Here is a 26,004-nt window from a genome sequence, read left to right as displayed (position 1 = left end):
GCCAGGATCCCTGAGAGTGCAGTGAAGAGAGATGCCTCCAGAAAAAGCCAGGACCTCACAGTCTGCTCAGCTCGAGAAGAAGGCTTCAGGAAGGAAAGGAGAAGACAGAGTTAGGAGGAGGATGGGGCTTGGGGGTGATCCTGAACTTGCAGGCCAACTGACTTGCCACATGTCCCTTTGTCACCCAGCCTCTCCCTGCCCCTGGTGATTTTCATCAACCGCAGCGTGGACTTCCAGGACCTTCAGCCACATTCTCCGGAGCAGTGGGGCCCACTTCCCTCACCCTTGCCTCAGCCTGAGCCTTTTAAGCAAATCAGCAATGCAATTATTGATCTGTAAGAGAAAAGGGATTCATACGGCTGCCCACATCCTTTGTACGTAAGAGCATGTAACAGTGAACTCTGCCTAAACTTCATAGAAGCCTCTTCAGCAAATCGGCACCCTAGTATTGATCTGGAAGCCTGCCTGCGAATCCCAGATGTCTGCCTCTCCCACTGAAGGACCATTAGTTTGTCTTGCTGGACTCTCCTTTTTACGTTCATGGCCTGGCACTTACTCCTGGGACGGTTTCTGCTGCCTCTCAGCAGGGGCTTGGCTCCCCGAGTTTGCTGACCCTTCCTTTCCCTGGAGTGCGCAGCATCGACTCTGGAGTGCGCCAGGCGGGTACTCTCAGGCTGGTGTTCTGCAGGCTCATGCTGGGCCCAGCCCCCCAAGGACTGGCCTGCCCAGAGACCCCTCTGTGACAGAGCTGTAGTTATTGATACGCATCTTCATGTTTGCCCTCCCAATGACCCAATGCCCTCCAGAATTCCCAATGAATTCTCGTCTCCACTTTGCAGAGGAGAATACCAAGACTTGAAGTGTACTGACCCTCTCCGGGTCACACAGATGGTAAGGGCCAGGTGCCAAATTCACACCAATGGCCTGAGCAGCTTCCTTCTTGGAAATGTAAGTCAGGGGCTGGCATTGCCCACAGTAGAACAAATTGGGACAACCACCCATGATACCATGGACTCTAGGGCCAGAAGCATCTCTAAAGAGTGCAGCAAAGCTTAGCCGTAGCACCCCTGGACTTGCCTCCACAGGATGACTTTGGGCCTTGACCCCTTCCTGTCCACCCTTGACCTGGGCTATCAGCCCACCCACTTGGCTGTGACTGTGTGCGCATGACATGGGGCCCCCCCATCCTAACTGGGGAGTGGCAGGGACCACCTGTGGGTAGGGTCAATCCTACCTACCCAGTCCTGGGATCAGAGTAGCCTGGGTCCCCTCACCTCACATCCATCCTCTCAACTATGGCTTTGGAGCCTGAGTAAAGAATTGGGATCTCTAGGTCTGGTCTGGCTCGGGGCTGATCTCTGGGGGCCCAGAACCCCTTCTTCTCTGGCTGCAGTAGCTGCTTTTGAAAAATGGGCTTTGGCCTTGGTCTCTAGGAGCCCTCTAGCTCTGGCATCCAGCACCACAGCAGAGCAGGGACAGGAAAGCCCCCAGACCCTGAGTCCCTCAGACATGCGTGGTGCCTCAGGGTGCCAGACCCTGGCATGGCGGGAGCTGACTGCCGCAGTGCCCCCGCCGCCCATACTCACCAGCCACCAGCCTACTCCTCTCATCTTGGCCCGGCCCTCAGGGCTTCTCTCCCCTCTGCTCCCTCGTGCTCTCCTCTCCGTCTCTTTCTTCTGTCTTTGCCTTCTCTTCTTTCTGTTTTCTCCTCTGCTGGTCTCTGTTTCCCTTTCGCTCAGTCTGACATTCTGTTTGTCTGTCTAACCCATCCCCACAATGACCCATGTCTAGCATTCCCTGGACCTGGATTGGTGATGGTCACCGCCAAGTTTGGGAAGGCCTTCGACGACACTGGGTTGCCCAGGACCTGGAACAGGAATGGGCCGGCCTGCATGGGTGCCTCTGCCCAGCGGCTCAGAGAGGGCATCTCCCCAGGGCCCGGCTGACACTGGGCCTCACTCCTCCTGGGGGCTGGGAGGCCAGCTGGGGCCTCCTAGCATGCCTCACTGCACCTGGCAGGGGCCCACACTGGGCAAGGCTCCTCTCAGGTAAGCTCAAGTGATGCCCTGCAGTTCTCACTGATCCCACCTACTTTCCCATACCTTGCAGGCCTACATGGTCAGGGGGTTGGGGTCTGGCTTTGCTCAAGAAGATTCTGGGAAAACCAGAGGACCCAGTGGGTGCCATGTTTCACAACATCCCGTCACCACCCCCTTCCACTCCTGGAAGAGAGTGGAAGCCACCCCACCACTGCTGGCAAGGAGAGGCAAGGTCAGATTTGAGGGTTGACCAGGATTCTGCCCCTGGGGGGACCGCCCAGGAGCTGAGGGTCACTGCCTCCTTCCCCCAGCCCCGGCCTGGCCAGGTAAGGAGCTGTCCTCAAGCACAGACAGCTTCATAGAGTGGGTGTCCGCAAAGGCATACGCCTTGGTGAGAGAACATTTAAGGGCCATTTGTGCACGGGTACTGTACCCCACTGGGAAGGAACTCCGCTGGATCACAAGCTGGGCACTCAGGCTTTAGTAACCTGCACCCAGAATGGGCCAAACACGGGCGACCTGGATGCCGGGATTTATTCATGGTCTGCAGCTATGGAGAGGGGACACCCTGCCAACTCAGAATCCGTGTCCTCAAGCTTCGTCAGGGTCTTCCTCAAAGGCAGGCTGCATTAGGTGGGTATTCAGGCCTCAGGACCGAGGGACAGGGTGGGGCCAGGTCCATGGATTTTTTAAGGAGCCAGGGTGGGGTGGCTGAGGTGTCCTGTTGGCAGCAGCAGCCCAGAGCTTGATGCTCCTCACGGAGTGGCCCCCGGGGTACAGTGTAGGAAAGCATTTTAGGGAGCCTCAGCACAGCCTGTTCTCTTCAGGCTCCTAAAGGTTCTAACTGTTGCAAGGGCAGGGATGGTTCCCAGAGAGATTCTGGAAAATGAAGAATCCCGCTCTTCTGGAGCTGACCGCACCCATGATTGGTCAAGGCATACCAGGGCCCAGGAAGCTCCCTCGGGGATACCCTTCCAAGACCACCTGCGGGTTGTGCCCTTCCTCTGCAGGGAGCCCTGCCCAGGTCAGGGAACTTCTCCTCCCCCCAAACCATAGCCCAGCCCTCCTGCTCCCTTGCCTGCTAGCCCCTAGGTCGAGGACAGCGGAGAGCCAGTCATCACTGGCTAGGGGCTGTCAGGAGGGTAGCCCCCACTCCTGACCCCTCTGCTTCCTGCTGCCCTGAGATCAAAGGGTGTCTCCTGAGTGGCAGTTCCTGTCATCAGCCTTAATGGAAGCTCTCCCTATTAGCACAGGGGCTGGAAGGAGAGGCCCCCAAGTGGGAGGAAGAGAGCAGGAAGGCTCATTCCTATCCTCCAGCACAGGAATTGGTAGTGCTCATGCTGTGGGACTGTGGGTGGGCCTGCCCCTCCCTGGGTCCCTCCAGAACATGGGCTTTAGGCAGCACTGTTCTTGACCCCTTCTCGGTGTCTCAGAGCCCTCCTATGTGGAGGTGACAGGTAAGTAGGGGGGGTGACACCTGGGCTCCAAGTATGTCCTGCTTCTCCTTTCCTCAACCCCAAATGGGTGGCCATGCCCCACAGGGTAGACTGGAGAGCCCAGGCCAGGCCTAATTCCTCTCTGACCTGAAGCCACTCTCCCTTATGATGGGTGCGGCTCCGGGCCTGGGAAGTCAGAGAGCCCCTTTGCTGCCCTAGTGCCTTTGAAGCCCTGTATGATAAACAAGCACATGGAATGACAGGTCTGCCCATGGAGTGGAGCCCAGGCCAGGTGTCAGAGAGATGGCCAGCTGTGGGCTTGAGCAGGCCACCCTCCCTGGGAGTCAGTCTCCTTGCCGGGGCACAAGAGTCTTGTCATGACCCCATCCTGTGGACACTATGCTGGCCCGGTAGGGCCCAGGGCCCTTTGTCCTTGGTTCTTTCCCCCTTGGGCCAGGAGGTTTGTGTCTGTCAACTCCTAGCACTTTGCTGCCCCTAGCAGATCCCCTTCATAATTCGGTTTGATGAAATATGGTGACACTTTTATTGACAATGCTCCTGTGGGGAGACCGGCGAGAGTGATGACCTGCTGTACCTTCCTCACATTGCTGGGCCAGGGGTTGGCATCCTGGTTTTGTTGTTGTTGTTGTTGTTGTTGTTTTTAAAGATTTTATTTATTTATTCATGAGAAACACAGAGAGAGAGGCAGAGACACAGGCAGAGGGAGAAGCAGGCTCCATGCAGGGAGCCCGATGTGAGACTCAGTGCCAGGACCCTGGGATCACATCCTGAGCCAAAGGTGGATGCTCAACCACTGAGCAACCCAGTCCTGGTATCCTGTTTTCATAGACCCCTAGGGCACCTCCAAGGACAGGATGTTGCCAGAAGCCTAGGTGGTTATTCCAGTGTGCCTCCTTTTATTTCCTGGGAGTGAGGTTGAGGCAGGGCTGCCACTGGTCTCTGGGTTCCCAGAATCCAGAGAATCTAGGCCCCTGTGCTGGCCTGGCTGGAGGCTCAGACCCGGGGACAGGCGGGGGTGGGGGGCGTCCTCTACTGAGAGCAGACAGACCTGAGAGCCCGGGAGCCAGAGGGCCTGGCAAGGTGGTGAGGCAGCAGATATTCGGAACTTTGCTGTGGGGTGGAGACCCTGGGCTCTAGTCAGCCACTTGAGAAGGACCCTATGTCTCTGCCACACAGGACAGGCACCAGAGCCGTGGATATCCTTCCTGCATCCCCAGATCACACGGCTGCATGCTCTGGGCCCAAGGGGAGCCCCATGTGATTCAGGTGCCAGTATGACTTCCTCTGAAATACCAGCTTGAGAGCTTAATTCCCAAACTTCCAGCTCAACTGCACATGAATACCCCAACGTGGAACGGAGGATACCATCGGGACCCCGTGTCACCTGTAGGCAGGGGAGGTCCAGTATGGCTCTCCATGGGTGGACAAGTGCATGCAAGTCCACAGGAAAAAGGAAGCTCATTCAATGGCCACACTCTCTTGTGGGCCCAAGTCCATCACCTCCTGTGCTAGCCAGCCCAGACCTAGCTTGTGGAGAAAGATCTGCACGTGGAGGGTGGGATGACCCCATGAGGCCCTCACCGCAGCACCACAGACCTCTCTCCAGTCTATGCAGGATGTGTACCTAGGGACATCTATGCCATCCATCCTGGGGGAGGCTCCAGAGAGATGATTGAGGGTGGGCCTGAGGGGCTTGAGGTGGCCGGGGACCTCCAGGATTGCCCACGTCTTCCAGGAAGCAATCTTCCACCTCATCTCTATTGAAACAGGTCCAGGAACAAAGTAGTTGTTTGTTTTTTAAGATCTTATTTATTTATTTGTTTGTTTATGTATTTATTTATTTATTTTTGAGAGAGATGAGAGAGTGAGTACACGAGTGGAAGGAGAAGCAGAGGGAAAAGGAGAAGCAGATGCCCTGCTGAGAGGGAGCCTGATGTGGGCTCGATCCCAGGACAATGGGATCATGACCTCAACTGAAGGCAGACGCTTAACCCACTGGGCCACTCAGATGCCCCAACAAGTCAGTTTTTAACTGTGGGGAATGTTGATCAGGAAGCATGATAGAGCCAGCCCTGCTCTGCAGGCCACATGGATATATGGGCCAGTATGCCTGCCACTGCTCCCTCCCCACACCACGTGAGATCAGCTGTGTGTGCCCGGCTCTCATGAGGACAGTCTGTGACACATGTCATCTGAGCTCTCCCAAGCTGGAGGTGAGGGTCAGCGGTAAAAGAATGGTTGAGGAAGGCAGCCAAGTGGAGGCTGCAGGGTGGCAGAGGGGAGTCCAGTCCTGGGCAGGGGTGGGTATGGCGACCCGGGTCAGAACAGGTCCCAGGGAGCGGAGCTCAGAGCCAGCCTGCCTTTGTCTGGCGCTAGGCTAGCACCTAGGCACGGCTGTGCTCTACCTCGCAGAGCGTGTGGCTAAGGTGCCTGGGGTGGAAGGAAGATGTTGCCCCCCACACAAAATGTTCGGGGAAGCAACTCAACCCAACTAGGCCTTCCGGAGGCGCAGTCGACCTGCCCGGCCCAGCTAATGGGACCCTCTGGGCGTTGGGTTCAGAGGCGGTGTTGCCTGTAAGCAAGAGTCGAGGGTGCTTCCTCAGCAGGCTACCTCATGCAGTATGTAATAGCACATTAACCTGCGCTCCAGGATGGACCCAGCACGGCAGAAGCTGCCAGCACTTGGAAGAAGAGGCACAAGAATGGGCCCGGGTGGTTGCAGTGTGCCAGGCCCCGAGGCAGAACTTGAAGGCCCTGTCCATCACTCCATCTGAGGAGTTGCCACTCAGCACCATCACTCCTGCAGGTGATTACCTGCAGGTCCCCCTCCCACTGAGCCCGGATGAGTCCTCAGGATCTTTCTCAACATAGTGTTCCAGGCAGCCACACCTGAGTGGACAAGGTCAAGCTATTCTGATGCAATGGCCCTTCCAGCTCTGAGCTCCCATAATTCTAGGAGGTTCTCAATAGTCATCATGCCCACATCTGCCCCCTGGTTCCCTCTCCTGACATTCACAGTGTCTGCACTAACGCCTTCTCAGCACCTTGGAAACCAGACCCAGGAAAGTCTACATTCAAGGCACAGGGCAGGCAATCTGATCCTGTTTTATATGCTGGGAGATTGAAGCCCAGAGAGAGCCCGGTGCTGTGCCAGTTTGCCCAGACACCCACGGTGAGCCGGAGTTGGAAGCATCTTCCTGATCTAGCTTCAGATTTCCAGATAGGTTCCTAGCATTCCCTTTCCTCAGGCCTTGTAGGAGGCACCCCTAATGCTCTTGCCCTTAGTGATGGAGATGTCTCTGCCAGCGGTTGTTGCCCCCCAGGTCTGGGCACCCCCTGATCTCTGCCTCATGGATCAACTTGTGCTAGGGTCTGAGACATGGAAACACACATCACTCTGGAGGCCACCAGCCTAGGAGTCAAGGGAGTGGATGAGAGTGCCGTCTCTCTGCTGCTTGCAAACTAGGGGAAATGGGGACTACTTTGTACTTGGAGCCTCAGTTACTTTGTCTGTAAATGGCACCACTAGTGTGGTATTACACTGCTGTGAGAATCCATTGGAAGTGTGTGCTGTAGATGTCCAGGGTCCTGGCAATGGTTAGAGCTGACACCTAAAGAGCCCGGGAGCCATGGAGGGCTCACATCTCCTCCTCCTCAAAGCTACTTTGTGAAGCAGGAAGAGGACTCAAGTATCTGAAAGAAGATCCTTTGCCATCAGTTCAGGAGGCAGGAGGAGGTAGATCCAGGTTCAGATCTCCACTCTGCCCCCAGGAACTGCATGACAGTCATCAGGTGGGTTTCCTGCTGTGGGCATGTGCTTCCTTGTCTGCAAAAAGGGCACAGCAGGCTCCATTTCAGCAATGCTGTATCCTGGAGATCCTAGAAATCCCTTACACACACACACACACACACACACACACACACACACACACACCTTAGAAAAATTGGGCAAAATATAACAAGCAACATTTAAATGCATGGCTGAGCTTTTGAGAAAGTGAGGGACATTTCCAAGAACAGAAATGAAGAGTAAGAGGGGTGGCTAGGGGCAGGAGTGGGACACAAAAAGACTGCACTGGGTGATCTTAGTATCCAGCTACCTGAATTTTCACAGAGGGTTGCCATGGAACAAAATAGGCAGCCAGTTAAAACTTGACAGAAACCTTTAGAAACTGTTAAAACTATATCACCCAATAGCTGCAAACTTCATGATCATCAAAGAAACAAATGTTTCTTAATTTGGTAAATTTGGCAAATTGGTCAACTGGCAATTTCTGTCTTCAGCAAATTGATTTTTTGAAAAATTGACTTTGGTAAATTGGTTTGCAGTGAATAGACACTTTGGTGATCATCCCAGCCTGCTTCAGGTTTTAAAGGTCCTCAGAAGAGAGGAGTCAAGGGCTAGGGCCCAGAAGAGATAGAGTAAGAATTGATACCCCTATTCCCCACATGCACACCCAACTTAGGACCCTTAAAGGCTTACAACTTCCGTAAAAATGTCTAGCAAACAAAACAAAACTTTCTCATTGACAGATTTCTCCTTAAGGTTTTTTTTAAATTTTTTATTTATTTATGATAGTCACACAGAGAGAGAGAGGCAGAGACACAGGCAGAGGGAGAAGCAGGCTCCATGCACCGGAAGCCCGACGTGGGATTCGATCCCGGGTCTCCAGGATCGCGCCCTGGGCCAAGGGCAGGCGCCAAACTGCTGTGCCACCCAGGGATCCTCTCCTTAAGGTTTTTAAAAAAGATTTTATTTATTTTTTCACAAGAGACACACAGAGAGAGGCAGAGACATAGGCAGAGGGAGCAGAAGCAGGCTCCATGCAGGGAGCCTGATGTGGTAATTGATCCCTGGACTCCAGGATCACGCCTTGAGCTAAAGGTAGACACTCAACCACTGAGCCACCCAGGCATCCCCCTGCTTAAGTTTTTAAATACACTTGTATCATCCTGAGTGTTGTTTATATATTACATGCATGAATCTGGGAGCCCAAGCCATCAACAGTGGTTCTAGTCCAGGAAGAGTCTCAGGCTATCAGTGGAAGCAAACACACAACCTCTCTGGCCCATGTGCCTCCTCTCAACCCCACAGAGCCCTAGTAGCTTCAATCCCACAAAGAATAAGCTTACAATCCCCATTACAGAGGACACAAGGAGACACGTCAATTAAAGGGAGGGCCCAGGGACACCACAGTGGTAGGATTCAACTCCCAAGAATTTTAGTCAGTAGAACTACTGGATGGAAACTCTAAAATGAATGTTTAAGAGCATGTAAGATGCCATTGGGGAAAAAAAACCCAACCAGTTATTTTTAAAAGGAGAAATACATCTTTTACAAATGAAACAAATAGTCTTTTAAACAAAACTTAGTAGACGAGTATAATAGCAAGATTAGATACAGCAGAAGAGTTATTAATAATGAAGATATATTGAAATTACCCAAAATATAGCACAGAGACCATAAAGAGATGGAAAAGATCAGAAAGCAAAAAGAAATATAATATATAATGGCTGAGACTTTTATAGACTCAATAGGAGATATCCCTCAGATTCAGAAATCACAGTGATTCTGAACAGAATAAACAAAAACAAATCAACTTCTTATCTCATCTTAATGAAAATGAAAAATAATAAAGATGCAGAGATTTAAAAAGCAACCAGGGAGAAAGACAAAAGATTTACAGAAGAAAGATATTTAGACAATTAGCAAACATAACAATAATAAATGAAGTCAAAAGATAATGGAATAACAGTGTCAAAATGCTGATGGAAAAAAATGTCAGCTAACCAGAGAGCTGACCTATTATTTGAGTGAAAAAGTTAAAAAAACTTTCAAACAAACAAAAACTGAGTTTAACACTAGCCAACTCTTGCTGAAAATTAAATTCTAAAGGGTACACTTCAGGAGGAAGAAAATTGAATCCAGAAGGAAAAGATGAAAAACAAGAAGCAATGTTAACAAAATTGGTTCCTTAAAAAGATCAACAAAATTGACAAACCTTTAAGAAGGCTGAAGAAGAAGAAGAAAAAAAAAAAGGGATCCCTGGGTGGCGCAGCGGTTTGGCGCCTGCCTTTGGCCCAGGGCACGATCCTGGAGACCCGGGATCGAATCCCACATCAGGCTCCTGGTGCATGGAGCCTGCTTCTCCCTCTGCCTGTGTCTCTGCCTCTCTCTCTCTCTGTGTGTGTGACTATCATAAAATAAAAAAAAGAAGGAAAAAAAAGACACAAATAACAAATAGCTTTTACTCAGAAGTAAAAGTAAAAGTCAGGACATTACTATCAGAAATAAAAAGGATTGTAAGAGATGATGATAAACAATTAGACAAACTAGATGAATTGGCAAAACTCCTAGAAACACAATAATTACCTAAACTGACTCAAGAAGAAATCCCTTTACCTATAACATGTAAAGAGATTAGATCTAGTGTCCAAAATTTCCCAACAAGGAAAATTCCAGGAACAGATGGCTTCACTGCTGAATTCCACAAAAATATTTAGAGAAGAATTAACATTAGTCCTTCTCTTCAGAAAATGGAAGAGGAGATAACACACACTAACTCTTTCTTGAAGCTAGCATTACCCTGACACCAAAGCCGGATAAAGACATCATGAGAAAAGAAACTACAGACCAATATTCTTTATGAATACAGATATAAAAATCCTCAATAAAATATCAGCCAACCAATTTGAACAGCATATTAAAAGGATTATATACCATGACATGTGATATTTATTCCAGGAATTCAAGGATGGCTCAATATAATAAAATCAATCAACATAATACAACATATATGTAGCCCAAAGGGGGAAACACCCAACACTATCATCTCAACTAACACAAAAAAGGCATTTGACAATAGAGACACTTAGAAAACTAGGAATAGAAAGGAACTTCCATGACATGATAAAGGGCATTTATGAAAAACCCATAGCTAATTAGTCAGTCAAAAGCTTTCCTCCTAAAATCTGGAATCAAATAAGGATGCCCACTTTTACCACTGCTATTCAACATTGTACTGGAGGTTCTAGACAGAGTGATTCATCAAGAAAAGGAAACAAGGACGTCCAAATTGGAAAGAAAGAAGTACTATCTCTATTTACATGAGCCAATGTACAGAAAACTCTAAGGAATCCACAAGAAAACTATTAAAACTGACATATGAGCTCAGCAAGTTGTAAGATACAAGATCAATAGAAATCAGCTGTATTTGTATGTTCTTGCAATGAGCAGTTAGAAAATGAGATTAAGAAAAATTCAATTATAAAAGCAACAAAAAGAATAAATTAATAAATCTAACAAAGGATATACAAGACTTGTTCACTGAAATCTCTAAAGCATTACTGAGAGAAATTAAAGACCTAAATAAATTAAAAAGTGCTTCAAGTTCATGGGCATAAAGACTTAATATTGTTAAATGTCCATACTATACACAAACACTCCCCTGTCCAATTTCCAAAAGCCTTACTTGAAGAAATGGAAAAGCAGATACTCAAATACATATAGAATTGCAAGAGGTCCTGAATAGCCAAAGCAATATTGAAAAAGAAAAACAAAGCCAAAGGACTCACACTTCATTATACCAAATGACGCTACTCTCTAATCTGACCTCCTGGCTGGGGTAATGCCACAAAGGCTTCGTTGTTCACTGGCTGTAGGCACAGTAGCTTCTCAAGGAAAAATAAGGTTTTTCTACAAAAAAACTTACGTGAGGTTGACTGGGGAGAGGACAACTAGAATGGAAACAGTACCACGGCATATATATATATATCTCGCAGTAATCAAAACAGTATGGAACTGGCATAAGGACAGATGTACAAACCAATGGAATAGAATTAAGATTATAGTCTATGGTCAATTGATTTTTAGTAGAGGTGGGAAGCGCATTCAGTAGCGAAAGAACAGTCTCTTTGACAAATAGTTCTGGTACAACTGAATATACACTGTATGCAAAAAAATTAACTCAAAATGAATCAACAACCTAAGTATAAGAGCTCAAACCATAAAACTCCTAGAAGAAAATATATAGGTAAATCTTCATGACCTTGGAATATACAATGGATTCTTAGTTATGACATCAAAAGCATGAGCACCACCACCAACAACAAAAAAGATAAATTGGACTTCATCAAATTTTTTTTCATTAAATTTTTAAATTTAAATTTTTAATTTTTTAAAAAAGTTTTTGTGTATCAAAGGACATTGTCAAGAAAGTGAAAAGACATGGGATCCCTGGGTGGCGCAGTGGTTTGGCGCCTGCCTTTGGCCCAGGGCGCGATCCTGGAGACCCGGGATCGAATCCCACGTCGGGCTCCCGGTGCATGGAGCCTGCTTCTCCCTCTGCCTATGTCTCTGCCTCTCTCTCTCTCTGACTATCATAAAAAAAAATTTAAAAAAAGAAAGTGAAAAGACAGCCTACAAAATGGGAAAAGATATTTGCAAATCATACATCTGATAAGAGTTTAATATCCAGAATATATAAAAACTTCTAAAACTCAACCACCGAAAGATAAAACAACATAAAAAGGAGCAAAGGACTTGAATAGGAAAATAAAAGTTGGTAAGTATGTGGATGTGGAGAAATGGGAATCCACTTACATTGCTGGTGGGAATGCAAAATGGTGTAACCTGTGGAGAAAATAGTTTGGCCATTACTCAAAAAGGTAAATATAGAATTACCATATGACCTCACAATTCCATTTGGAGTTCTATACTCAAAAGGATTAAAAACAGGAACACAAATACTTCTGTGCTAATAATGGTCATAGCATTATTTGCAAGAATCCAAGGATACCTAAGTACATTGAGTGTATGGTGTGAAGAAGGCTGTCATTGCTTAGGACAACCTAAGTTAAAAAGAGAGTGGATTTACAGGCAGTGGTGACAGAGCTACCATGTCGCTTGGACAAGGCAGAAATGGAGAAAGAAGGGCTGCCTCTTGGGGTCTGGTGTGGGGCAGTGACCAGAGCCTGGCTTGCAGCGGGCCCAGGGGGATTCTGCTTCCTTCCCTCAGGGCATCATCAGAAGGACAGAGGTGGATGTGCTGGTCCCTGAGGCCTGGAGAGCGTGAACTTTCTGTGGAGTGAGGTCTCACTGTGAGTGACCCTAGGCCAGGCCTTTCCCTGCCAGGAATGCTCCATCCTGCTCTCCGTAGCCTCTGTCTCTTGGTCCTGAGCCTACAGGGACCCTGTCAACAGTCCACCAGGTTGAACAGGAATCGTTCTACCCTTCAGGACCTCACAGGCTGTCCTGTGGGCTGGAAGGCTTATCAAAGCCTTATAGCCTGTCTCCAAGCTCACCAGCACCTCACCCAACACACACACACACACACACACACACACACACACACACACACACACACACACTTACTTTGGACTCAGTTCCACAAATCTCAGCATGTATTTCAGAATTATAAGAGCCTATATTGATTTTTTGAAGAAGCCATTTTTAAACTGCATGTGAAGACTATTCTGTCTGGAATTTTATGCCAAGTCTAAGGATCTCCATGTGAGGGTCATCTCACCCAGGCATGGGGAGCCTGGCCCCTTTCAAGGCCACCCAGCATCCCTCTGACTGCCTTTCCTGGCTCTCCTTCCCCAAGGGAAGCCCCTGGTGGGTTCCTAGAGAGACGTGGTCCTCTCTTGGCAGGAGAAGGTCATCCTTATCACCCTCAAGTCCAGTCCATGATCCAGGTGACCGATCCAGTGGAGGGGTGGTGAGGGAACCTTGGTAGATTCCCCCACTCAGCTTCAGCATCGTACTGCACATCCCAGACTGTTCCAGGGACCCCAGGATGGCAGGCCATTCAGCTTCAGAAATAGCCATAAGCCAGCAAGAGTGGGGGAAAGCCTCACAACCCCCATCAGGGGGTAGGTGGTGGAGTGGTCTGGGGATGAGTCAGATGGTCTGGGTTCAAATCCCAGCAACACTTCTGACTGACAGCTGGACCTCTCTGAGTCCTAGTGCCCTTGTCATGGGTCATCAGCTATGAGCTGTACAGCCAACGACAGAGGAGAAAGGATGCTCAGAGTGTGAAGGGCATGCCTGGGGTGCATGCTGCTAAGTGGTCTCATCCACATCCAGGCCACACAGCCAAAGCTTGTCCCCAAGCAGGGTGTATGAATGGAAGCTGGGGCACACTTGGGGGTTCCTGGGCCTGGAGTCTCAGAGCTTGTGATTGTTAATTTTGTGTGTCATTTTGACTAGGTACCCAGATAACTGATCAAACAGTATTCTAAGTGTGTCTATAAAGGTGTTTTTCCATGACATTAACATTTGAATCTCTAGACTGAATAAAGCAGATTTTCTTCCCTAATATGGGTGAACCTCATCCAATCAGTTGAAGGCCTGAATAGAACAAAAGCCCGACACAGCCAAGAGCAAAGGGGAACTCCTGCCTGACGGCTGGACCTAGGACATTGGTCTTTCCTGGCCTTCAGACTCAAACTGAAATATTGGACCTCAAGTCTATTTGCCTTCCGAGAAGAACTTATACCATCAGCTTTCCTGGATCTCCAACTTGTCAACTGTAGATCTTGGGACTTCTCAGCCTCCATAATCATGTGAGCCAATTCCTTATGAAAGAGAGATTGAGGGGGATCCCTGGGTGGCGCAGCGGTTTAGCGCCTGCCTTTGGCCCAGAGCGCGATCTTGGAGACCCGGGATCGAATCCCACGTCGGGCTCTTGGTGCATGGAGCCTGCTTCTCCCTCTGCCTATGTCTCTGCCTCTCTCTCTCTCACTGTGTGCCTATCATAAATAAATAAAATTAAAAAAAAGAAAAAAAAGAAAAAAGAAAGATAGATTGAGAGAGACTGAGAGACAGAGAGAGAGAGAGAGAGAGAGAGAGATATTATCCTACTGGTTTTGTTTCTTTGAAGAATCCTAACTAATACATAGCCCTAGGATGAAGCATGGTCCCTTCCTGGGACCACTGTGTCCAGGAAGGATCCACTACTCCTGTGCTTCCAGGTAGGGTCCCTTCTATACAGCAGGACCACATTGCTGCCTCACCAGAGCTTCTGTGACCTGTGAGGTCAGCAGTCATGGGTTGAGGAACCCACCTGAGGTCTGTGCTGCTATGAGGAGATGCAGCCTGGACTGTGAAACTCAATGGGTTGAGGTGTCAGCCTGACTCATATACTCAGCCAGTTATGGCCTGGGGTATGCTATCTACCGTCTATAGGTCCCAGTACCCTCCCTGTGAAAAAAAAAAGGACTTTTTATTTTTTAAAAGATTTAATTTATTTGAGAAAGAGTGCATGAGAGAGAGTACTAGGAGGGAGGAAGGACAGAAGGAAAGGGAGAAACAGATTCCTCACTGAGCAGAGAGCCCGACACCGGGCTCGATCCCAGGACTCAGGGTTCATGACCCAAACTGAAGGCAGATGCTTAACCAACTGAGCCACCCAGGTGCCCCAAATAAGAATTTAAAAGCACTTGTTTTGCAGGACTTTGAGTGCCCAGTACAGAGCTTGGCACAAAGTTGACATCAGATAAGTATTAATTGGTAGCAGAAAAACTGGAAAGCAGACAGCTGACCTCCACAAAAGGGCCATGCCTGGCCATGGACAAAGGCTTGTACCCTGTAGGGGAAGGGCCCAGTGGCCAGGGCTGCATGCCCCTGGCATAGAAGAGCCTTGACTGTCTATCAGATGCCTCTCAGAGGCACTCCTTAGGGCTTGTCCCAGCAGCAGTGCTCAGTGCTCAACCCTTCTCAGACTGGACTCCAGGCCGCTTGGCCCAGTATGGACGTTCTCCGTGGCCAGCCCAGCTTGTAGCTCCAGGCTGAGGTGGAGGTGTGGGGTAGAAGGTGGCAGTGGGGCCTGGGGTCCAGAGCCAGCCTGTGCCTCCTGAGCCACTGAGCTCTTATCCTGCCGATGCTCTGTCCTCAGGAATCCCTTTGGGTGAGGACAGCCACGGTGTGCTGGGTATTTCCACTGAATACACTTACAGGGTGCGGACAAAAAAGAGAGCCCCTGCCAGGCTGCAGAGCCATGGCCCTGTGTCCCCCATGGCTCATGCACAGCCAGAACCATTCCCTCCTTTCAGACAGAGCTCTTTGAAGAGGGAGGGCTTTAGAAGGAGATTCCCAGCAGAGATTTCAAATCAGCCCCTGGTGTGGGATTTAGGTCATTGATTTTATTGATAAACAGAGAACACAGCTTGACAAAAAACAAGGGAGTGCTATCATAAATACATGAAGATAGAACAGAGCCTGTTTTCTGAAGGGACCAGGGCTGTCAGACTTGTGCTGAGATGCACCTTGCCGCCACCTTCCCCGGGCTCTGTGAGGGGAGGGGTGGTAACCCAGCGCTGTGGGCATGACTTTCTCTGGTGGCCTCACCTTCCGCTCTGTGAGGTGCTCCATATCTGCTACTGGGGTTCTGCCCTAGGGGAGCTCCTTCCCTGTGTGGGCAGCACTTGGCATGAACAAAGACATAAGGAGATGATGTTAGTGCTGGAATGCAGTGAGGGGGAATGTGCCTAGGGAGTGTGTGCAGCAGGGCCCTGGCAGGAGAGGACATGCTGCAGAGGGGACCTGAAGCCATGGGTCAGATTGATCCCAGAAGGTCCAGGTGGGGATGGACACAAGGGGGAAGGGACTGCCCAGCAGAAGCCAGGCCTTGGCAGAGAAGCATGGCCATTCATCCCAAAACCAGGAAAGGACTGGGGCAAGGTACCCATCCTCCCCTCCCACTTCCCAGGATCATGCCCGCCTCCCAGGGCCCCGTGAGGGCTACAGGACATAATGGTGCTATCCAGCCCAGGATGTGAGGGGACCCCTTGGTTTTCAGTATTTTCCATACAATGAGATGGTGTCACTGCTAGGGGGAGAAGGTCTTTCAGATTGACACACAGCCTGGCTCCAGTAGGGAGGAGATACTCAGGCTCTGTGTAGGGGGAGGTGGGGGTCGGGAGTCGGGGAGGCAAGTTCCAGGCCAGCCAGCCTCTCCTGGCCTGGTTGCCTTCCTGATAAAATTACTAAAATCGGAAATGAAATAGGGAACATTATTACCAAGCTTATAGAAATACAAAGATTCTAAAAGAATAATATGGAAAATTGTATGCCTAGATGAAGTAGAATACATTCCTGCAGAGACACAGACTACTGAAGTGGCATCAAAGAATAAATAGAATGTCTGACTAGATCTATAACAAATAAGCAAGTTGGTTATTAATCTAATTATTACCCACAAAGAAAAGCCAAGGTCCAGATGGCTTCACTGGTGAATTATACCAAATGTTTTTAAATGAATTACTACTGATCCTTCACATACTCTTTCAAAAATAGAATAGGAGGGAACATTTCCCAACTCATTTCATGAGGCCATTCCATGATTCCAAGACCTGACAAAGACACACATTAAAATAATCCTATGGACCAATATCCCTTATGAATATAGGTACAAATATACTAGCAAATCAAATCCAGCAACATATAAAAAAAAGGATTATATGCCATGAGCAAGTGAGATTTATCCAGGAATATAAGGTTAATGTAACACTTAAGAATGAATCAATGAGGGACGTCTGGGTGGCTCAGTGGTTGAGCATCTGCCTTTGGCTCAGACTGTGATCCTGGGGTTCTGGGACCGAGTCCTGCATTGGGCTCCCTGCGTGGAGCCTGCTTCTCCCTCCGCCTATGTCTCTGCCTCTCTATGTCTCTCATGAATAAATAAATAAAATCTTTTTTAAAAAATTAATCAGGGATCCCTGGGTGGCGCAGCGGTTTGGCGCCTGCATTTGGCCTAGGGCGCGATACTGGAGACCCGGAATCGAGTCCCACATCGGGCTCCCGGTGCATGGAGCCTCCCCCTGCGGCCTGCTCTCTCTCTCTCTCTCTGTGACTATCATAAGTAAATAAAAATTAAAAAAAAATAAAAAAATGAATCATTCATTTAAAAAAATAAAAAATAAAAAATAAATAAAAAAATAAAAAAATGAATCAATGTGAAACACCATATTAATTAATTAAGGGGAAAATCTACATAATTATCTCAATAGATGTAGAATAAGCATTTGGCAAAATACAAATTCAAGGGACTCAGAATAGTAAAAACAAAACTTAAAAAAAAGAATAAAATTGGAGGATTCACACTTTCCTGATTCCAAAATTCACTACAAAGCTACAATAATCAAGATGGTGTGGCACTGGCTGACAATAGACCTGTAGATCAATGGAATGAAATTAAGAGGCCAAAAATAAGCACTTACACTTATAGTACTTATAGTCAATTGATTTTCTATAGGAGTGCCAAGACTATTCCATGAGGAAAGAGTAATTTTTTCAACAAATATTAAAAACAGGCATAACCGGATATCCCCATATAAGAGAATGAATTTAGATCTCTACCTCACACAATGTACAAATTTAACTCAAATAGATTATAGACCTAAATGTAAGGGCTAAAACTATAAAACTCTTAGGAAAAAAAAAACACAAGAGTAAATCCTCATGACCTTGAATTAGGCAATGTTTTTTTTAGATATGACATCTAAAGCACAAGTGATAAAAAAAATAAATAAATTGCACTTCCTCAAAATTATAATCTTTGAGGCTTCGGAGATCACTATCAGAAAAGTGAAAAGCGTGAACTGGTGCAGCCACTCTGGAAAAATGTGTGGAGTTTCCTGAAAGAGTTAAAAATAGACCTGCCCTACGACCCAGCAATTGCACTGCTGGGGATTTACCCCAAAGATACAGATGCAGTGAAACGCCGGGACACCTGCACCCCGATGTTTCTAGCAGCCATGTCCACAATAGCCAAACTGTGGAAGGAGCCTCGGTGCCCATCGAAAGATGAATGGATAAAGATGTGGTCTATCTATACAATGGAATATCCCTCAGCCATTAGAAACGACAAATACCCACAATTTGGATGCAACTGGAGGGTATTATGCTGAGTGAAGAAAGTCAATTGGAGAAGGACAAACATTATAAGGTCTCATTCATTTGGGGAATATAGAAAATAGTGAAAGGGAATAAAGGGGAAAGGAGAGAAAATGAGTGGGAAATATCAGTGAGGGTGACAGAACATGAGAGACTCCTAACTCTGGGAAACGAACTAGGGGTAGTGGAAAGGGAGGTGGGCAGGGGGTGGAGGTGACTGGGTGACAGGCACTGAGGGGGGCATTTGACGGGATGAGCACTGGGTGTTGGCAAATCAGACTCCAATTAAAAAAATATATATACAAAAAAAAAGACAAGTGAAAAGACAAGGATGGAATATTTGTAAATCAGATATCTGAAAAGGAATTGAAATCTAGAATATATAAAGAACTCTGACAACTCAATAATAAAAAGACAAACCTAATTATTAAATGGGCAAAGGATCTGAATAAACTTTTCTCCAAATAATATGTACAAATATGCAGTAGGCACATGGAAAGATATTTGACATCATTAGGCATCATGGAAATACAAATCAAAACCACACTGAGCTACATCTTCACACCTGCTAGGATGGCTAGAATCAAAAAGCCAAAAAACAATAAATGTTAACAAAAATGTGGAGAAATTAGAAGCATCACACACAATGGTTCAGCTGCTTTGGGAAATAGTCTGGGTCCTAAAAACGTTAATATACCTACTAAAAGACCCAGCAATTCCACTCCTAAGTATCTATCCAAAAGAACAGAAATACATTTACACAAAAAAAAGGTCCACAGATGTTCATTGGCAGCAGTATTGATAATAACCAAAAAGTGGAAACTACTTCAACTGATAAACAGATAAACAAAATCTGGTACATCCATACGATGGATTATTATTTGGCCGTAAAAATGAATAAAGTACTGATATATGCTACAATATGGATGGACCTTGAAAACATGCTAAGTAAAAAAGCCAGTCGCAAAAGACCATGTACTGTATGTTTTCCTTTGTGTGAATGTCCACATGGGCAACCCATAGAGAGAGGAAGTAGATTAGTGCTTGGCCAGGGCTGGGGAAGCGGGGCAGGGAAAGGGGCGTGCTGCTAATTTACTTTGGTACTTACTTTGGAGGTGATTAAAATGTTCTGAAATTAGGTGGGGCTGCTGGTAGTTGTACAACTCTGTGAATCCACTAAAAACTACTAAGTCATACGCTTTTAAGAGGGTGAATTCTATGGGATATAAATTATATCTCAATAAAGACTTTATTTTAGGATGCTGTGTGTTTCAGCAGTTAGTTGAAAATTCCGCTGTGTTAAAAAAAATTTTTTTTCTTGGAATCTGGCTAGATCTCAGTGGGAATTGCTAGTCTCTGACTCATCATTTCTCTTATTCCCCTTGCTTCTTTAGGCCAGGTTGCTGGTGACCTTCCAAGAACAATCCATTCAAAAACCTTGAGGTCTGGATATCCCTGGCTGGGCCTCTGATTCTGCAACCTTGGCAAGCCTCTGCCATATCCTTGAGCAATCCCTGTCCCCGGGAACCATCACACCAGAGGTCCACTGAGTTAACCTGAGCAGTAGGGAGCAAAGGGGTTAGGGGTCTGGCCCCTCCCTGGCTCCGCCTTTCAGCCCCAAACGCTCACCTGTCCTGTGAGCTGGGTACCCAGATTGCCTACCTTCCAGCTCCAGCATGTGCAATCCATGGGCTTGTCACACCACAGACCTCCTGGACTCTATGGATTCATTTTTTTAAATTTTTTATTATTATTTATGATAATCATAGAGAGAGAGAGAGAGAGAGAGAGAGAGGGGCAGAGACACAGGCAGAGGGAGAAGCAGGCTCCATGCACCGGGAGCCCGACGTGGGATTCGATCCTGGGTCCCCAGGATCGCGCCCTGGGCCAAAGGCAGGCGCCAAACCGCTGCGCCACCCAGGGATATGGATTCATTTTTAAAGGTATCTGAGTATCCACATTTCTCAGAATTCCTCCATTTTCCCCTAATGAATGATCTTGGCATCTGCTAGTGGTCACGGAACAGGCCACGTCGCTGAAAGAACCATTTGCCAACTCTGTCCTGATAACATCACTGGGGCTGCAGGTAGGTGGAGGTCTTGGGCATCTCTGTCCCTTGAGGGTGGGCCTGGGCTGAGGTCTGGGGGCTGGTCCAGCTCTGCTGAGGACTCCGGAGGGGACCTTCTCTGCGTACATTAGAAAGGGTTCTCTGAGTTCCAGTCTCCACAAAGGCAGATCCTGAGACAACGATCTATTTCATGGTGTCTATTTGGGAAGTGTTTCCGGGAAGCCCAGTGAGAGAGGCAGGCAGGAAGTGAGGCAGGAGGGGAGGAAAGCTTGGGATCCCAGAAGGCACTCAGGAACAGCACCTAGTCTGGCTCCAGAGCCCGAGCACATGACCGTTGTGCCCACTGTCCCTTGGTCAGTTAAACCCACGTGGGGATCCGAGGTGAAACGCTGAAAATCTCTGACACAGAGTCAGTGCTCTGGAAACAGCAGTTGCTGTGATCATAGTTAGGAGAACTCATGTGAGGATTAGCTGAATGAGATGGGACATTGGGAAAGCCCAGTCCTGCAGCACCTTGAAGGAAGCCTGATTTTTCTCTTCCTTCTCACTTCCCTGACCACCCCACCCAGCCCCAAATTGCTGACCCCCACCCCAGAGCGGCTGCTAGTATCACAGGAGGTCCTGGGTATACGTGTGTGTGATTGGTGCTTCCCCCCACACCCCAGCCTACCCAGGACCCCTGAGCAGGACCCGGAGCAAGTGTGCAAGGGAGGCAGCTGTGTGCCACTTGGCCCCAGAGCTAATGGAGCCGCTTCCATCAGCACCGGCCTAGGCTTTAATCATCCGTGCTTTCAAGTGGAAGGCAGCGCTCCCCAGACACCAGACAGGCCATCATCTTCCGGCCGGGGGTGCAGAGCAGAGCCGATGAGCAGGAGAGATGCTGGACTTTCCCTGTAGGCAGTCCTCACTCAGAGCCAAGATCACTTCTAGCCTAGGGGTGAGGTGTGATGGTGAACAACAGGCCGACTGTTGTTCTGCAGTGGACTCAGTCACTCCCCATAATCACAGCTGCTGCAGACCCAGGGGAGGAGGCGGTGTCCCCCAAGCTCCCGATGCCTGGCATAGCATGAGGTCAGCCCTGAACCCAGCCCAGGGACAGCCTGCTCGCTCTGCCGGTCTCCTAACACGTCTTGGCCTCAGAGCCTTGTTCAAGCGAAACGTCACATGGAGGCCCAATGCCTGAAACTGTCCAGTTGACAGCAGCCAAGGAGCTGCTCTCTTTGGGCCTTGCGCTGCCACCCGGGGACTATCCCCGAGGGGGCACTGAATAGCACACAGGAGCGGTTCTCCCACGGTCTGTGACCTCCGCCGGTGACCACAGCCGGGTGGACAGCCACCGTCTTCCCACGCCACACCAACCCTTCTCACAGCTTCCTCTCTGACCCCCGCTTCCTCCGCCACATCCCCCCACCTGCCCTTTCCACCTGCCGTGGCCCCGCCAGCCCTGTGCAGAACCAGGTACCGAAGTTAAAGGTGCTGAAATGCGAAACTTCCACCTTTCTGGCCTCCCTTTTTTTTCTGTTTTAATTCCATATTTAATATCATTCTAAATAAAGATAAATGAAAATATTTATTTGTTAGTATGAATTTTACCCTTCATCCTTCTATTGTCCAATGCCAGTCTTAAATGTAAATATAAGAGCACCTATTTCATATCCGTAACTTGCACGTGCATTTAACAGTGTGAATACCTCACACAACTAACTCAACTGATCCAATTTCACTTCTTGATCTTAGGGCACATCCTACCAACATGCTCCACCTCAGCTTACTGGCAAGGGAGGAAGGAAGGAAGATCACCCTCGTTTCCTCTGTGTATCATCACTGCCCGTCTCCTAGACTCTGGTTCTAGGAGAAAGTGGGGCCTCTGGGACCGTGTCCGCCTACCCTCCCTTATTCCAGCATCCTCGTGACAGGCTCTCCTTGTCTTCGCTGAGTCCTGGCCACACACAGTCCACCAGTGCCCTGTGCTTGGGAGATTTCCTGAAGGCTCCTATGAATGGGTCTACACACACATTTACCTGTCTCCCGTATTGTGCATACCCCCTTGTCCCAGGACGGGGCTTAGAGAACACAAGCTCAACACTAAAATTTTTAAGATTTCAGGATTGCTATAGCCAACCACCGAATCACACACAGGCCCTTCTGAGCCCGGGGCCCTGTGCCACTGTGTGCTCACCAGCCCATGAGGCCAGGCCTGCTCCCCACTAGCTTTCTCCCTTGGCTGACCACTTCTGATTCCAGAGGGACCTCCTGGGGCAGGGACCCATCCAGTGTCCTAGAGCCTCTTCTCTCAGGGGCTCCTCCTGCCACCCAGGCTGCTGTTTACGGGTCTGGCTCTCTCCCTAGAACACAAGCTCCCAGGAGCAAGCTATGTACTTCAGTCTAGATGGCCACTGGCCCCAGTCCTGAGCCTGGCACAGTCACTGAATGGCTATTTGCTAAATGAGCATGTCAACCACTCATTTAGTATTTGTTGAACATCTGGGGGCTCCTGCAGGGCCCAGAGACAGACGACGCACAGCTTTTGTCCCCAGGACCTTCCAACCTCATTCCCACCTGGATAGCTTCCAGCATCAGCCTCTGTGAGGTGAATGGGGTCTGCAGGGGTGACCCATCTTGCTGATGTACAAGCTGAGGCCAAGCAGGTGAGACTTGTCCTCAGCCGCCTGGGTGCCAGGAGCAGTCCCTGAGCATGTAGCAGCTGCTCTGGATCCAGGCCCACGGGAGCCCAGGGATGAGAAGGGCTGGGCAGGCCCTTGACCCAGAGAGACTCTCTCTCCCGTCCCCACCCCACCCCACGGCCTTGGGGCTGCTGTCCTGGGGAGGAGCAGCCTGTCCCCAGAAGGAGGCCTGCCTGATTTGGAGCTGACCTGCTCGTCCCACACAATTGATTTTCAATTGACCTTCATCTTCCACTTGACACTTCGAAGCCTCTGAGGCCTTACGCCTCTCCCAACAAACCTTCACGGTCTGGGAAGGCTGGCTGGGTGCCCAGGGTCACAGGGCACAGCTCTTCTTGCCTCCTCAGGGGAGTCCTCAGGCCTCTAGCCATCAACACTCAGACCACGATTTCTTTCCCTCCCCCTCTTCTCATAATTACATAAATAGCATTGTATTGACTATAAAGGGCACTTTCCTTAACTTTTTATTCCAAAATTCTCAAATCTACAGAGAAGCTGCAAGAAGGGTACAATGAATCCCCACATACCCTTAAATTCAACAGTTGTTAACAAGATAAGGACATCCCCCTGCAGGAACACCGCACAATTATCGAAGCCAGGAAATTTAACAGCTCTGTTCTCGAATATGCAGTCCATATTCACACTTCACCCGTTGTCCCAACATAGTCCTTTCTAGCACGGGTTGTTTTTCTTAACAGAGGATCCAACTCCAGATCATGCCCCTCATTTACTTATCATGTCTCTTCATTTAGGGCCTTTTCAGAGAAAGAAGAGTAACATAGTCCTGCTATTCTGACAGACCACTTTCTCTGTTCTCATCCCATGCTTCCCACACGTGTGTTTGTACACACACACACACACACAACACTGGCCCTGGATGGGGTCTTGAGGTCTGCCCACCAGGCCCTGTGTCTGCCACCCTCTTACACATGTTACCCCATCAGGCAGCTAATTCCCTTCTCATGTCTGAATAATAGTCCTTATGGTAGATGATCTATGCTTTGTTTGTAGATTTTTCCAGGGAGAGAGGGGCACCCCTGCCTTCCATGATTCCTTAAAATCATAAGGGTTACTGAGTGTGTGAAGGCTTTTCTCTGAGTGGCCTCCTTCTGGGTCAGGGCCCAGTCATCCCTGCCCTGGGTATTCCCATCCAGGCCAGCCTTGTTCAGGGCCAGCCAGCTTGTGCTGGTCAACCCTGCACCCAGAGACATTTCCAGAACTGAAGGAATGAGTCTAGGACATGTAGCAGTAACCCCGACTTAGCAGGAGGCATGTGAAGCTGCTGGCTCATAGCGGGGGCGGGAGGGGGGCTCCACCCTTGGGTAAGGCAATAGAACCCAGTGATTCTGTGATCCTCAGCTCCCTGTGACCTTGGGCATGTTCCCTGGACTCTCTGGAAACCTCAGATGTTCCCATCTAGAAAATGGAAAGAATAATATTATCTTGGGATCCCTGGGTGGCGCAGCGGTTTAGCGCCTGCCTTTGCCCAGGGCGCGATCCTGGAGACCCGGGATCGAGTCCCACGTCAGGCTCCCTGTAGGGAGCCTGCTTCTCCCTCTGCCTGTGTCTCTGCCTCTCTTTTTCTTTCTCTCTGTGTGTCTCTCATGAATAAATAAAATCTTTAAAAAATAAAATAAAATAAAATTCATGGGAAAGTACCAGGGCTGTAAAGAGCCATGGCAATCTTTAAAAATAAAGCAAGTGGGACTAGCTCTCAGAGATACAAAGCTAAGTAGTATAAATTTATAGTATAAACTACTATAAACTTTATAGTAATTTAGACCATGATGTAATGGTATGGTGATGGACAGAAAGCCTAACTGAGCAGATGGGTGCCCAGAACTAGACCTGTGCATTTGGACCTCTGATGGATGAGAGTGGTTCTGTAGGTAAAATACAGACTATATTGTAAGGTGATGCTGGAAAAAAAAAGTACAATGAAATCCTTACCTCATGTCATACACAAAAAGCTCTTCTAATTAGGTTAAAGACCTAACTAGGAAAAGCAAAGCTATATATGAGGTATTTAGAAGACAATATAGAACAATAGCTTTAAGCTATCTTTCCTTGATATGAGGTCATAAATCAGTAATAAAAAGTAGACTACATAAAGGAAAAAAATTAGTCACATTAGAGTTAATTTTTATTAATGAAAAAGTACCATCAAGAATGGGAAAAGCTAAGCCACATCCCTTGGAAAAGATATTTAACCAACAGGAATTGGTATCCAGAATATGTGAAGAATTCCTATGAACTGATAATAATGGGCAAGAAGACTGACATGCAAACAGTAACTACAATTCATGCTTAAGGTCTATTAAATTAGCAAGAATTGGGGCACTTGGGTAGTTCAGTGGTTGAGCCTCTGCCTTTGGCTCAGGGCGTGATCCCAGGGTCCCAGGATTGAGTGCTGCATCAGGCTCCCTGCGAGGAGCCTGCTTCTCCCTCTGCCAGTGTTTCTGCCTCTCTCTGTGTGTCTCTCGTGAATAAATTTTAAAAAAATCAGCAAGAATTAGTAAGCCTGACAAAATTAAGTATTGCCAAAGATGCAAAGTGATCTCTTTCACAGTACTGGAGATGGTCCACTTTTGAAAGGAAACTGAATGTATATACAACTGATGGCCCAGTATTATTACTCCTAAAGAAATTCTTGCACGCTTAGATATGTAAAGCAGTATTCATGACAAGATTGCTTCTGATAGCAAAAGCAAATAACAAAAAACTGTGAACAACCCAAGCATCTATAAACAATAGAACTACTGAATATTTAGTATATTCAGAGTGGAATACTAGTTAGTAATAAAAATGAGTTTTGAGACTAACATGAATGAATCTCAAAAATAGAATAATGAAAGAGAAT

This window comes from Nyctereutes procyonoides, unplaced genomic scaffold (genome assembly GCF_905146905.1).
Source record: "Nyctereutes procyonoides isolate TBG_1078 unplaced genomic scaffold, NYPRO_anot_genome, whole genome shotgun sequence".
NCBI lineage: Eukaryota > Metazoa > Chordata > Mammalia > Carnivora > Canidae > Nyctereutes > Nyctereutes procyonoides.
The sequence above is the reverse complement of the archived record's forward strand: the minus strand, read 5'-3'. Positions refer to the sequence as shown.